A 14,659-nucleotide genomic window follows, 5' to 3' on the forward strand; every position below is an offset into this window, starting at 1 on the left:
TGAATGTATAGGAAAGCACTTGAAACAAATCTGAAAGGCCTATATAAATTTTTTTTGGGGGGGTGAGGCAATTGGGGTTAAGTGACTTGCTTAGGGTCACACAGCTAGTAAGTATTAAGCGTCTGAGGTTAGATTTGAACTTAGGTCCTCTTGACTCCAGGGCCAGTGCTCTATCCTCTGTGCCACTAGTTGCCCCAGGCCTATATAAATATAAGAAAAGACTATTGCTGAGTCAGAGCCCGGTTCTGGAGCAGTGTTGGTCACTCAGTCAGTCAATAAGCACTCTTACTATGTATCAAGCACCGTGTTAAGCACCTGAGCTACTACAAAGAAAGGCAAAACCACAGTCTTTGCCCTCAAGTATGGGAATTTACCGTCTAAGGGGGAGACTTGCAAACTACTATGTGAATATAAGATCTATACAGTGTAAATGAAAGGTAATCTCTGAGAAGCCCAGAGTAGCACCCTTAAATCCTACTCCTCCCCTACTGATAAGAAGTGCTCTACTCCCCCACTCCCGCCCCACTGATGCTTCAGAGGCCAGGCATTGGGGGAGGAAGCATGGAATATGCCTTCCATTGGACAATTAGGAAGAGATTCTTTGATGGATTCTCCAAGCTACCCTACTTCCCCTCTCCCCACCCCCCACCTCCCACCCCCCGGCCTAGTGTATTCCACCCTCCCATTCCCCCATACTTGAGGCAGACAAGCTCAGCATAACCCTATCCACCCAACTGAAGAATCCTAGAGCCAGAAAGGACGTCAGAGGTCATTTTGCCAGACCTTTAGAGAGGCACTAAGGCAACCCATTGGACCTGGGACATGTCATGACTCACAAGGTTTTTTCTTAGATTAGAGGGAGTCTAAATCACTTTCTTTTTTGTTTGTTTTTGTTTTTGTGAGGCAATGAGGGTTAAGTGACTTGCCCAGGGTCACACAGCTAGTAAGTGTCAAGTGTCTGAGGCCGGATTTGAACTCAGGTATTCCTGAATCCAGGGCCAGTGCCTTACCCACTGCGCCACCTAGCTGTCCCCTTCTACCCCCAGTTGAAGAAGCTTTGCCCTAGAGCACCTTTGCTGAGGGCTCCTACAACTGACACAACAGCCCCCACCCCAGTCTGTTTAGATCCCCAGAGAGCTCCCTGAGGTCAGGACTGGGCTGGACACGTGGAAGAGACCTGAGCAGTACTTGTCAAGTTGAGGTCATGTGAAGGCATTGAGAAACACCTCGGTGCAAGGAGCACAGATATGTGCAAACTCAAAGACTTGAGGCCCAGAGTGGCAGCCTGTCTGAAGAGCCTGCTTCTTGCTGCCATATCCTGGGATCTGAACCCCACAAATGTGGTATAGAGGAGTGGCATTGTGGTCCAGTTAGAAGGGTGGGCACTGGACATGGCTCTGCTACTTCATAGCTATGCGATCTCTCTGGGCCTCAGTTTCCCCTCCTGTTAAATGAGTGGCTTGGACTACCTATTATCTTTTTTTTGGGGTGGGAGCAGGGCAATTGGGGTTAAGTGACTTGCCCAGGGTCACACAACTAGTAAGTGTCAAATGTGCGAGGCCGGATTTGAACTCAGGTCCTCCTGAATCCAGGACCAGTGCTTTATCCACTGTGCCACTTAGCTGCCGGGACTACCTATGATCTTGAAGTTCCCTTCTAGCTCTGCTATTCTCTCAGAGGCAGCATAGTATAGTGGACAGGGCACTGGACCTGAAGTCAAGAGCACATGAGTCCTACTTGTCTTGAGTACTAACTGTGTGACCCTGAGTAAGTCACTTATCTTCTAAGTGCCTCAGTTCTCTTCTTCACAGAAAGGACGGTGCTGGACTCAATGACCTTTAAGGTCCCTTCCAGCTCTAAATCTATGGTCCTATGAACTATTCTGAGAGGCAGTATGGCACAGTGGATAGAGGTGGTCTCATAGTCAGTAAGATATGGGATCAAGTCCTGTTTTTGCCAAATACTGACTGTGTGACCCTGGGTAAGTCACTTGTCCCCTCAGGGCCCCCATTTAACCCCTCTAAGACTAGAAATTGCAGGGAAGGCACAGACCTGTATTGCTAAAGGAAGTTCCCTTGTCTAGTTCTCCGTACCTCAGTGAAATAATAGATCCAATCCCTCTTCCCATGAGTTATCCTAACTCCAGTCCCAGCCTAGGGTATTTCTCTTGGTGACACTAAAGGTGGCTAGAGGAGAAAAAGTGGGCAAAGGGCCCAGATGCCCAGAGGGCTCACCCATGGTTCTCCCCATTGAGACAGGTCTTCTTCTCTGGCCACAAGATCTGGCCCAGCCTGCTCAGTGAGCCAGAGAATCTGGCATCTCCCCTGAGGAGCATCCAAAAGAAGGCCGGGCATCTCACAGGAAAGCATGCCCCTCCCCTGCCCTGGTCACACTAGCTGTGTGATCCTGGGTCAGTCACTGCCCCTCTGAGCCTCTTCCATCTATAAAATGGGGAACAAAATACCAGTAGCATCTAGGAAACACAAGAAATGGAAAGTATTTTGCAAACACTAAAAGGGTCACATAGGCATCAGCTCTTGCTAGTGTACTAAGGGGCCGCCCAGACCTTGGCATAGCCTCTTCAACAAGTCGATCAACAAACATTCCTTTTTTTGGGGGGGTGAGGCAATGAGGGTTAAGTGACTTGCCCAGGGTCACACAGCTAGTAAGTGTCAAGTGTCTGAGGTCAAATTTGAACTCAGGTCCTCCTGAATCCAGGGCCTGTGCTTTACCCACTGCGCCACCTAGCTGCCCCCAACAAACATTCTTGAAGTACCAAAAAAAAAAAAAAAAAAAAAGGAGCCGGTTGTGGCTCTTATGGAACTTTTGTTCCATCGTTTTCTAGGCCAACCTCCCCATCTGAAACATGACGGTGGGCTGGACTGGATTCTAAGAGCTGTTCCAAGTCTGGCATCCCATGGTGCTCTGAGAAGGCCAATCCAAATGCTCCAGGGGAGAGGACCAGGCTGTGGGTTCCTATGAACACAGTCACAAAAGAAGAGATGTCTCTTTGGCCCGCAAAGGTCAAGACGGGAGAAGGCAGGACCAACAGGGGCAGGAGAGGGGATCACTAATAGGGGAGCCTACTCTATAGAGTAGGCAGTGATAGGTCTAGGGAATTCTATCTATCTATCTATCTATCTATCTATCTATCTATCTATCTATCTATCTATCTATCTATCTATCTATCTATCTATCTGTCTATCTGTCTGTCTATCTATCCATCTATCTGTCTGTCTGTCTGTCTATCTGCCCAACCATCCACATCTATTTCCCTGTCTATTTATCTGTCTGTCTATTTGTCTGTCTATCCATCTGTCTGCCTGTCCACCCGCCAGTCCATCCATCCATCCATCTATCTACCTGTCTGTCTATCGGTCTATCTACCTGTCTGTCTGTCTGTCTATTTCCACCTATTAATTTATTAAACCCAGCCCACAGCCATGTGCTGGGAACTGTGGGACAGACAATGTTTAGACAAGATGTGGTCCCTGCCCTCACAGAGCTCACAGTCCAGTGGGAGCAACAAGATATAGTTGAAAGGACACTGGCCCTGGAATCAGAACCTCTGGGTTCAGACCCCAGCTCTGAGGCAAGGCACATGATCTCTGGGTCTCAGTTACTTCCCCTGTAAAATGAGGGGATTAGCTTCCATGGTCGGTTGGAGGTCCCTTCCAGCTTAGTGTATTTCCTGATGAGGCCTAAGCAAAATGCTCGGGGGAGGGCCTGAGTGAAGGGGAAGGTAATTCCTTCTCCACTGGTGGAAATAAGCAAAGGATCAGAGCCGTAAGGAACCTTAAAGGGCATCTGGTCCAAAGCCTTCATTTTAGAGATAAGGAACCTGAGACATGGAGAGGTTAAAGTGTCTTGTCCAAGGCCACATGGGTAGAAAGTAGCATAGGTTCTCTGTAGAAGGTAGCGTTTGAGTTGGGTCTCAAAGAGTAGAGAGGAATTCACCAGGTGAAGAGTAGTTGAGAAGGCATTCCAGGAAAACTGAACAGCCCGAGCAAAGGTACAGAAATTGGAAAGGACAGGGTGTATTTGGCTGAAGCACAGAGTGGGTAGAAGAGTGTAACATGAGAGAAGCCTGGAAAGTGTGTGGCACCAGATTATGGAGGGCCTTGAACACTAGGCAGGAATGGATGAACTTTTACTAGGTAGGTAATAGGGAGCCACTGGCAATTTTTAAGAGAAGGAGTGACACTACCAGATCTATATACAATAAAAGATACTCTGGGAATTGGATGGTGGAGATCATAGAGACAGAAAGACCTGTTAAGAGGCTGATGCAGTAGCTCAGGCAATTAGTAAAGATGACCTCTATTAGATGGTTGGGGAAGTGGGACTAGAGAGAAGGGGATGGAAGAAAAAGGCATTGCAAATGTGGGATTGATAAGACTCAATGATTGGTAATTCCAGGGAAAAATCAAAGATAACCCCAAGGTTGTGAACCTGTAAGAGGCCAGATAAAGAGCCCTTTGTTTGTACCATCCTGGTCCAATTATTATATGATGTTGTGGATTTCAGTTATCTGAAACTGGTAACATTAAGCTGCTTCCTGCCACAAGAGCCCATTTCTTAAATATCAACATTCTGCCAATGATGCTCTACAGCTACCACAACCCATGCAGAGCCACAATACCAGGTCACCCAAAGGGTGAGACTCATCATGAGGGGGAGTGGCAGGGTATTACCAGCCATTACATTCTTCCAAGAATCAGTGCAAAAGCCATCATCATCCAGATGTGTGATATGCAAAGAAAGCTCATAAATGACCTGTCTGTTGGGGAGTTCTCCTATGCTAAAAGACTTGGTCAAGAACCACATTGGATGATAAGACATGGATGAGTAGTGATCTGTACCTTTGGAGAAACTATCCACATACAAAGTATTACAGACTGAAATATCAACATTACCTGGGTGTTTCCAATTCCCCTCTCCAACCCCCATAGACTGTGAGCTCCATTAGGGTAGGACTCCTTGGCTTATCTAAGCTGCATCTGAACCAGGGCCTGATGGGGATTTTGCACGTAGTAGGTGCTTTATAAGTGGTTGTTAAACCAATTCAATATGCCCTTGTAGACTTTATCATCTCTGACCTGGAATGTCCTCACAGCCTTGCTATGAAGACCCTTTGCTCTTTCACTGGGCCACCCACACACTCCAAGAAGCCTTCTCCCAGTGAAAACAATCCAGGTGATGGAGTGGCCTTCCTCCAGTCCCCCTCCCTCTTGACCCTCACTATCATCCAAACCACAAATATTAAGCTCCATATGTGATGTAAATATTGTTTTCTTCCCAGCACCATGTGGCATGTTAGCTCTTGACCTGCTATGGGGCTGAGTATAGCTCTCCGCCTTGCCCCAACTTCTGCCACTGGTTTCAGACCCTCCAGGGCAGGGGCCAGGCCTGTCCTGCTTTCCTCGAAAGAGTAGAACCCTGTGCATGTTAGCACCTAATTAGGTAGGATCATCCTGTGGACAGATCCTTCCAAACCGGCTGGACAAGTGAGCATCTGGTTTGGCCCTTGCTCAGAAGGCGAGGCCACTGGGAAGTGGTCAAGGGCATGCTGGGAAAAGGGCAGGTTCTCCCCTAGGACCCTAGGCAGATGTTCCAGGTCATGAATTCAGGGGATTAATCGCTCAGCCTCCTGTCCTCCTGTCCCCTATTCCCTGAGGTGTGTCTCTGTTGGAGGAAGATGAGTAAGGACTAAGAGGGAAGCCTGAATGTCTACTCTCTCCAGTTAAATTTTGTGTGTGTGTGTGTGGGGGGGCAATTGGGGTTAAGTGACTTGCCCAGGGTCACACAGCTAGTAAGTGTCAAATATCTGAGTCTGGATTTGAACTCAGATCCTCCTGAATCCAGGGCCGGTGCTCTATCCACTACGCCACCTAGCTGCCCCTGAATGTCTACTCTCAAGACTGGTCCAAGGACTTCAGCACATATCCAGGTTATCTTGGGGCCCTGGAGACTCAGTTTAGTATTCCTAGGCTGACCTCAAGGTTCTGCTCTAGGTTATTCCTCTGTAGCAGACAGAAAACCCAAACTGTCCCCAGACTGGCCTACTGGAAATAGTTTAAAATCCAAATGATAATAATACACAAAATAATAACAGCTAGCACACATGGAGAGCTCTACAGTTTGCGAGGCACTTGATTTCCGTTATTTCATTTGTTCCCCATCTTACAGATGAGGAAACTGAGGCAAACAGAGGTTAAGTAACTTGCCCAGGATTCCACAACAAATAAGTTTCTGAGGCTGGATCTGAACTTGGGCCTTTCCCACTCCAAGTCCATGACGCTTTATTTGGGAGCCAAGCCTAGCCTTAGCCACCTTCAGGGCCACTCTGGGCCAAGACCACAGGACCACAGAATGCCAAAGCTGCAAGGGATCTTAGAGATCACTGGGCTTTTAACCCCTTCGTTTTAGAGACGAGAGAAGCGAGAGGCAGAGAGGGGAAGGTTTGGGGATTCCAGTCCAAGTCTGCCTCCCAAACCAGTGCTCTTTCCACTAAAGTAAGCCCTGGGGCCTTCTATGCGTTAGCCCAGAGATGGGAGGAACAAGGTGTGGGTAAAATGCCAGTTGCCTCCTAGCCTCATTCAGTGGTTCCCTTCCCAGGAGTAACTGATTCTTGGGAAAATAATGCATCCCTGCCGAGGGACTGGCTCATTTGATAATAAGCTGACGACAATGATAAAAACAACAGAGGGGAAGATGAGGGGCTGAAGATGAAGGCCTTCATAAAAGAGATGAGGGGGGCAGCTAGGTGGCACTGTAGTGGATAAAGCACCGGCCTGGATTCAGGAGGACCCGAGTTCAAATCCGGCCTCAGACACTTAACACTTACTATCTGTGTGACCCCGGGCGAGTCACTTAACCCTCACTGCTCCGGAAAAAAAAAATTAAAAGAGATGAGGAAGAGGAAAGAGATGGGAGCTCTTAGTGTTCCACTTTTCCCTAGACAACCACTCTGCTGTCCAATAGGCTCTTAGATATCCATTCCATTCATGTCCTGTCTCCAGGCTCCGGCCTCCCTCCCCTCTCCAAAGAGATATTAACAGCTCCCATTTACCGTTTACAGAGCACTTTCTTCCTGCCAACCCTAGGAAGGGACACCATGCAGGAATTACTATTCTTCTCTTACAGGTAAGGAAATTGAGGCTCATGGTGGTGGGGGGGGAAGGAACTTTGCCCAGGGCCATGTGGCTAGGAAATTTTGGAACCCAGATGGAAACCCGCACGTTTTTCCAGTGTAATATGATCACAGAGAAGAGTGGCTTAGCCATGACTGTCAAGGACAAATGGGTATATTAAGGGCTTCAGGGCTCTCCTGGATTGGAAAAACAAGGACTGGATTTGGGCTTAGGAAATTTGGGGTTCAAATCCTATTGCTTGTACGCCCTCGGGCAAGCCCTTCTCCCCTGGGGTCTTCCGTTTCCTCTTCTCTGAAGTGAGAAGGTAGGACTAAGATTCCTCCAGAGGCCCCTTCTAGCTCTAGGGATCTCTGGCCTTTCCTGGTGTCTTGGAGAAAGTGCCCTTCTCCCGGCTCCAGCCACACTGAACGCAAGCAGGGAGTTCTCTCAGGGCCTGGCACCTGTTCTCGGAAGCCTCACCTCAAAGGAGGACCATGGTGCGCAGAGCCTTCGGAGTTCCCCACAACGGCCCTCAGTGGGCAAGGATGCCCTGGAGTTCCTGGTTCCATTGTCTATGGGGGCAGAGAGTAGTGATCACAGTGACTGGGGTGGAGAGGAGGGAAGATGACTGTGATATGTACTAAAGCCTAACCCCTGGATGAGTGGCCTACCTGTAGACTCATGCTGGGTCCCACAGGCTCACTACCATGATCACTGGCTGAACTGGGCAACCATAGGATTAAGAGCATTTAGTCTACCACCATCGATTTACAAAGCGGGAAACTGTGGCCCAGATTGGGGAAGGGACTTCTGTTTAGAGACTGTCAAAGCTGGAAAGGATTTCAGAGATTTGTGGCTGTTGTTGATGACCCATTGGGGGTTTTCTTTCTTTCTTTTTTTGTTGTTGTTTTTTGGATTTTTTTTGCGGGGCAATGAGGGTTAGGTGACTTGCCCACCGTCACACAGCTAGTAAGTCTCAAATGTCTGAGGTTGGATTTGAACTCAGGTCCTCCTGAATCCAGGGCCAGTGCTTTATCCATTGCACCACCTAGCTGCCCCCTAACAACTTGCTCTTGCAAGCCAGTTTTTCTGTACATCCCTGAGTTAATTTGTTTGTTTGTTTTTCTGTGGGTTTTTTTTGTTTGTTTTTTATTTTTTTTTTTGCAGGGCAATGGGGGTTAAGTGACTTGCCCAGGGTCACACAGCTAGTAAGTGTCTGAAGCCAGAGTTGAACTCCAGGCCCAGGGCTCTATCCATTGAGCCACCTAGCTGCCCCGCCCTCAAAGACCATCTAGTCTAATCTTATATTACAGAGAAGGAAATTGACGCTCAAGGAGGTTGTGACTTGTCCAGGATCACATATAGGATACTTGAGTTAGAGCTGGAAGGGACCCCAGAGGCTATCTAGTTTCACCCCTTCACTTTACAGAGGAAGAAACTGAGGCCCAAGGAGAAGTGACTTGTTCAAGGTCTCACAGCTAGTGAGGAACAAAGCCAGAGTTCAAATGGAGGTCCTTTGCCTCCAAGCCCCATGTTCCAGCCACCACACCCCACACTCTTCAATAACTTTGAAGAACATTCCCTTTTCTGTGCCAAACTCCCAGACCTTCAGATTACTGATTTAGTTGGGGGGGGTATCTCAGAAGGCATCTAATCTCAATCCCTGATTTTCTGGAGGAAGAAACTGAGACCTAGAAATTTTCCCAAGTCACACAGGTAGCAAGTGACAGGGCTGAGATTTGAACCCAGGTCCCCTGCTTCCTGATCCTGTGCGCTTTCCACCGACTGAAGAGAAGCAAGAAAAACATGAGCTCCTTATATCTCCCTCAGCCCAGGATTCTGTCCTCAGCTCTGCTTGGGGCATCCTCCTGGACAGCTCAGTTCTGGAGTCCATGAATTTATCGGGGTCTCTTAGGAAACTGCTTCTGGCGTTTAGCCTGGATTGTCTCTTGGAGGTAAAGCGCTCCATAGATGTTATAATTGCCCATTCAGTAAAGTAGGCTGGTTGGGGTTTTAATTGGCCCTGAACCTGGGCTTCCCTCTCCAGGCACCTTGTGATTTTTTTTCAGACTGTTGATCCTGTCCCCTCTTGTCTTCAAGCCTAAGAGGCTTCTCTTTTAGGGTTGGAAGCTTGCCCCTCCTCCCCTCCAGCATTCTAATTGGTCTGCTCTGAGAACGCCCCCCCCCCCCCGCACCCCGCACCAGGCCTAGGCGATGCCTCGGGGGTCAGGGAAAGCTGCAAAAAAAAAAAAAAAGAACCCAAACCCAACGAATCCCAACGCATCCCCTAAGCCGGGGAATAGGCAGGCAGCCTTCCCAGCTTTGCACAGTCCCTGTCAGTCTGTGGAACTGTAGGAGGTCAGGCCAGGTGTCAGAAGTGGCCCCCTCCCTCCACTTTGGGGTGTGCGTGTGTGTGTGTGTGTGTGTGTGTGTTGGGGAGAGAGTAGGTCACTGAAACACGCCTGTTCTCTTCATCTCAGTGGGGATGCGTTTGTATTGTACCTTCCTCGTACTTTCATCTGGGTGGGGAGGGGGGAAGGAGATGAGCAGCCTCACTGAGAGGGATGGCAGAGGGGAGGGAGTGTCTAAGAAATCTCTTCTCGCTCCCAACTCAGAAGATTCCACTGGAAGCACCCCAGGACTCAGTTTCCCCATTTGTAAAACGAGTGGGTCAGCCAGGAATCCTTCCCGGCTTTAGACAGACCTTGTTCCTTGTCCCAGCAGGCAACTCAGTCAGCTGGGGTGAGAGGCCCAGGGCTCAAACCGCAGCAGCCAGCCGGGGTGAGAGGCCCAGGGCTGGGCCCCTGCCTGCTCAGGGGTGGATGCTAATTGCTGGAGCAGCCGAGCAAACACAAGGCCTTCATGGGGGGAATGCCAGACATAACTGCAAACAAGCCACTCCTTCAGCTCCCAGCAGGTCAGGGCAGCCTGGAAGTTGCAGCCTGAACCCAGGAGAAGCCTCCCCCAGCCCCACTGAGGGAGGCCAGGAAGCCCTCGGGATTGAACTCGACTTGACTCATGGGACACTTTGGCCCTAGGGCACTTGGTCATTTATGGACCGAGTTCACATGCACTCGGGAGGGGTTGGGTCGATGGTCTTCAACCCAAGGCAGGGCCTATCTCTCCCCCATAGCAGACCAGAGGAGGGCTCTCTAAGGACAAGGCTTTTGTATCGCCTATCAGATTGGTGGGGGGACTTCCTGAGATCAGAGCTCCGTACCGTCCGATATATGGGGAGGCTCCCTGAGGGTAGGCACAGCGTCTCCTACTTCAGACTCGCGGATCTCTGCAGGCAGAGCCTAGCAAATCAGTGCCTCCCCCAGCAGCCAAGGAGCACCCCGTGGGAAGGACCCAAGCCTCCCAGATGAACTCTGTCCCAGGTGCCCTTCTGATTTTACATCTACGTTCCGGTGATCCTCCCACGCCAAACCCAGAAAGGTGGCAAGGATTTTCCTCGTCTGCCCTCTCAGCCCGGGTACCCAGGTCCCCTTCCTGTCCTCTCCATTCCTTCACCCGGCACTCGGTCCAGGGGCCAGCCTACTGGGGTAGGCACTCCCTGGATGTCGATGCCTGAGACCAGGATGCCTGGGCCAGGGGCAAGAGAAATGGAAGTTAGGAGGAGTGCCTCCCAGTGGCTGACTTCAAGTCTGTCTCTGCCCGCTCCTCCCCCCCCCCCCCCCATCTGAGGCCCTTACAGCCTGGAATCAAGGAGTCCAAGGTTAACTGTTCCTCCCCACTTTAAGAGCTAATTAAAATGATTAGCCACAGCGAACTGTCAAACATTAACAAGGAGAAGCTTCAGGATGAGACAGGCCTCCGTCTTGAGCAGAGATGAGGGACAGAAATCCAATGGCCCGACCGAGGGGGAGGGTGGGGAAGGGGGAGTATTGTTGAGTGGAGGGGGAGGGTGGGGAAGGGAGAGTATTCTTGAGCAGAGGATGTAGGGTGAACTGTGGAGGTGCTGCTGGGAGGAAAGCCTGGGGGGAAGGCTGGCCCAGGGGCAAGAAGTGGGGAAGAGGGGAGGCTCTCACATCCTGAGGTGTACCCATGGGGTCGGGGTTGGGGGTGGGCAGAAAACTCAGGACTAAAGATCCAAGAGTCTAAACGACTCCTGCTAGGCGTTGTTGGGGGAGAAGAAAGAGAGGTTTCTAGTGCTAATGGTTCAAAACCCTGCTGGGACATGGACCATATCTCTTCACTAAGCCTCAGTTTCTGTCCCTGTAAAATGGGGGAGATGAATTAGATGAACTCTGAGATCTCTTCTTGAGAGTCCCATGTGCTATTATCGGTCGGAAGGGTTGTAGTGTAAATAAAGTACCGGAGAAATGAGTTATACAATCATTGAGAAGCTAACTCTCTGACTTATCTTAGCAAAAGTTCTCGGCCCCTCCCTCACAAGTTCAGGCCCACTGGCCCAACCCCCCAAGTCAAGCCCAACCCCCCAACTCAGGCCAGCTCCCCACCCAGCTCAGGCCTGCTCCCCCCAAGTTCAGGCCCACTGTCCCCAACTCAGAACTGCTCCCCCTTCAGTTCAGGCCTGTTCCCCCACAACTCAGGCCTGCTCCCCCCAGCTTAGGCCCACCCTACATTTCAGGCCTGCTCTCCCCAGCTTGGGCTCACCCTACATTTCAGGCCTGCCCCCCCCCCCCAACTCTCGCCTGCTCCCCCTCCAGTCAGTTAGCCATTCAAATGAGAGCACTGGGGCTGATGCACTGCCACTTGTGGGTGGGTGGGTGGGGGAGATGCTCACTGTTCCCGGTTTAGCTTCTGGGGAAAGGCTTTCGTTGAAGGAGGGGAGAGGCCGGAGCTGATGAGGCAGTGTGATACCTTGGAAAGAGCACTGAGCGCCTGGCCAAATCGCGATTCTCGGGTCACTTACTAGGTGCCTACTGGGACCTTGAGAAAGTCACTCACCGCGACCCGCGCCTCGGTTTCCCCGCCTGTAAAACGAGGGAGTTGGACTAGATGACTCCCGCGCTCCCTCCCAGCTCTCCAAGAGGGCCCCTGGGCCCCGGGCCGAGGAGGGGATGCCGTTTAAGCGCCCTCCTCTCCCCCCAAACACAGGTGGGCTGGCCCGACTCTAGCCTAAAAACCCAGCTCTCGTGGCGGCGGCGGCGGCGGCGGCGGCGGCGGGCGGGCGGGCGGGCGGGGGAGCGGCAGGGCAGGGCAGGGACGGGACGGGGCGGGCAGGGTGCCCATGGGCACCCGATGCCTACCTCCGGCCCGGTGCCCACTCTCCACTCCCCGGCGGGCCGGATGCTCTCTCCGTGGGACAGATTATCCTTCCCTCTCCCCCCCCCAACCAGCCAGCCCAGCCTCTCTCCCCGCTCCCCTTTCCCCTCCGCTCCCTGCCCTCCCCTCCGCTCCCCTCCGCTGCCCTCCCTGGGCGGCCCGGGACGTACCTCAGGCAGTTGGGGCTCCCGCCGTAGAACCATGGTCCGGCCCGGGATGGGCAGCACAGTTGGGGGCTCAGCTGTGGGGGCCGCAGGGTAAGGCTGGGCTCGCCTCCCTCCCCCCACCCTCAGGAGGCTCTGTCGGGAAAGGAGTACAGCAAGGAAAACTGGGGACAGCCCAAAAGGAGAACTACAACTCACTGGTGTGCAGCCTCAGCCTCCTCCCCCTCTGACTCACCTCCTGGCCCCGGCGGGCGGGCGGGTCGGGGTGAGGCTCAGCCTCCGGCTCTGCCTCTCCCACCGGCCCAGCTGCCACTGGCTACTTCTAGGGCAGTATGCAAATATCAGGTGAGCTGGGGGTGCCCCGCCTGGGAAAACACTGGGGGGGGTGCGGGGGGAGGGGAAACACTCAGAGACGCGGAGAGACAGAGACGAAAAGAGGCAGAAACACAGAGATGTATAGGAGAGGGAGACAGAGATAGGAGAGGGAGGCAGCGACAGAGATAGGAGGAGACAGAGACACACAGTGCCCAGAGATAGACGGGAGAGGGAGACAGAGAGGGAGGCAGAGACACAGAGATAAGAGAGCGAGGCACAGAAAAGCAGACACCCTGATAGCCGAGAGAGGGAGACCGGGAGGGAGGCAGAGACACCCAGAGATAGAGGGAGGCAGACGTCCAGAGATAGACAAGGAGGGAGGCAGGGAGAGAGAGAGAGAGAGAGAGAGAGAGAGAGGTAGACACACTGAGAAAGGCAGAAGAGAGGGAGGCTTCTGGAGGCAGATACTGAGAGACACAGACAGAAGAGGGAGACAGAGAGAGGAAGAGGAAGACCGGGAGGGACACAGAGTAGTCAGAAATAGAGGCAAAGAGAGGCAGAGATCCGGTGAGACAAAATGAAACAGAGAGACATCGAGGACGACGGAGACCGAGAAGAGAGACCGTCACCAGGAGCCACGGAAGGCAGGAGTCGGCACTGGCTTCACCGTGGAAACCAGTGAAGGGAACAGAGAGAGAACTGAGAGAGAGGGAGAACAAAAAGGGGAAATCACAGTAGAAAGACCCAGAAAGCTGAAGGCAGAGGAGGGGGAAGAGGCTGTCTCCTTTGAAGTGTTTGCCCCCAGCAGCAGCACCCAGAAGGCACTAGACTCCCAGCACAGATTCAGAGCAGAAAGGGACCCCAGAGTTCATGTAGCCCTCGACTGGGGCAACCTGGTCCTCCCTGCCTCCACTTAGAGGAAGTGACTATTGTTTCTATCTCTGGTTCTCCATCTCAGATGGGGTTGGTCCCTGGGGCTCCCAGGCCTTCTTCAGTCACTGGGGCAAGTTAGGCCTCAGGGTGACACGTGAAGTTGGGACAGCTGGCTTCTGCCTTTCACTACCAGGGTGACAATGGCCAAGTCCCTGCTCCTCTTTGAGTCCCAGTTTACCCTTCCGTAAAATGAGGTCTTCCAAGGTCTCTCCCAGTTTTTGTTTTTGGGTGAGGCAATTGGGGTTAAGTGACTTGCCCAGGGTCACACAGCTAGTACACCTGTCAAGTGTCCAAGGTCGGATTTGAACTCAGGTCTTCCTGACTCCAGGGCCAGTGCTCTATTCACTTCACCACCTAGCTGCCCCTGATCCCTCCCAGTTTTTTTTGTTTTGTTTTGTTTTTGTTTTTGTTTTTGGTGAGGCAATTGGGGTTAAGTCACTTGCCCAGGGTCACACAGCTAGTAAGTGTTAAGTGTCTGAGGCCGGATTTGAACTCAGGTCCTCCTGAATCCAGGACTGGTGCTCTATCCACTGCGTTACCTAGCTGCCCCCGTTTCCTCCCAGTTTTGACAGGATACATACTTCTAGCCACTAGGTTGAGTACCCAGACCGTAGTCCTGGACCTCGGATCTCGTTGGTGAAGGGAGCTTCCCTTCCCCTATCTCAGAAAGTAGAAACTACCAGGTCTCCAGCCCCCAACCCAGACCTGAGCCCTGTGGGAGAAGAGCCTGAAGCTGACTTGCCCAATGGACCCAGCTCTGGACTCAGAAAAAAAATCAAGAAGACTCCCCAAATTATCCCATCCCTTCCCTTCCCCTGCTGCAGAAGTCCCTTGGAGCCTCTAGGAACCCCCTGGGACCTCTGATCCTCAGAAGCAACTCGT

General features: G+C 51.9%; 1 protein-coding gene across 1 annotated transcript in view; it reads right to left on the reverse strand.

The window, feature by feature from the left end:
• Positions 1-12,577, reverse strand: part of ELF4 (E74 like ETS transcription factor 4) — a 66,320-nt gene extending 53,743 nt beyond the window's left edge. Inside the window, exon 1 of the mRNA XM_043973660.1 lies at positions 12,536-12,577. The gene's annotated coding sequence lies outside the window, so the exon portion shown is untranslated. The remainder of the gene's footprint in view (positions 1-12,535) is intronic.
• Positions 12,578-14,659: the final 2,082 nt, after the last annotated feature.

This window comes from Dromiciops gliroides, chromosome X (genome assembly GCF_019393635.1).
Source record: "Dromiciops gliroides isolate mDroGli1 chromosome X, mDroGli1.pri, whole genome shotgun sequence".
Lineage (NCBI taxonomy): Eukaryota > Metazoa > Chordata > Mammalia > Microbiotheria > Microbiotheriidae > Dromiciops > Dromiciops gliroides.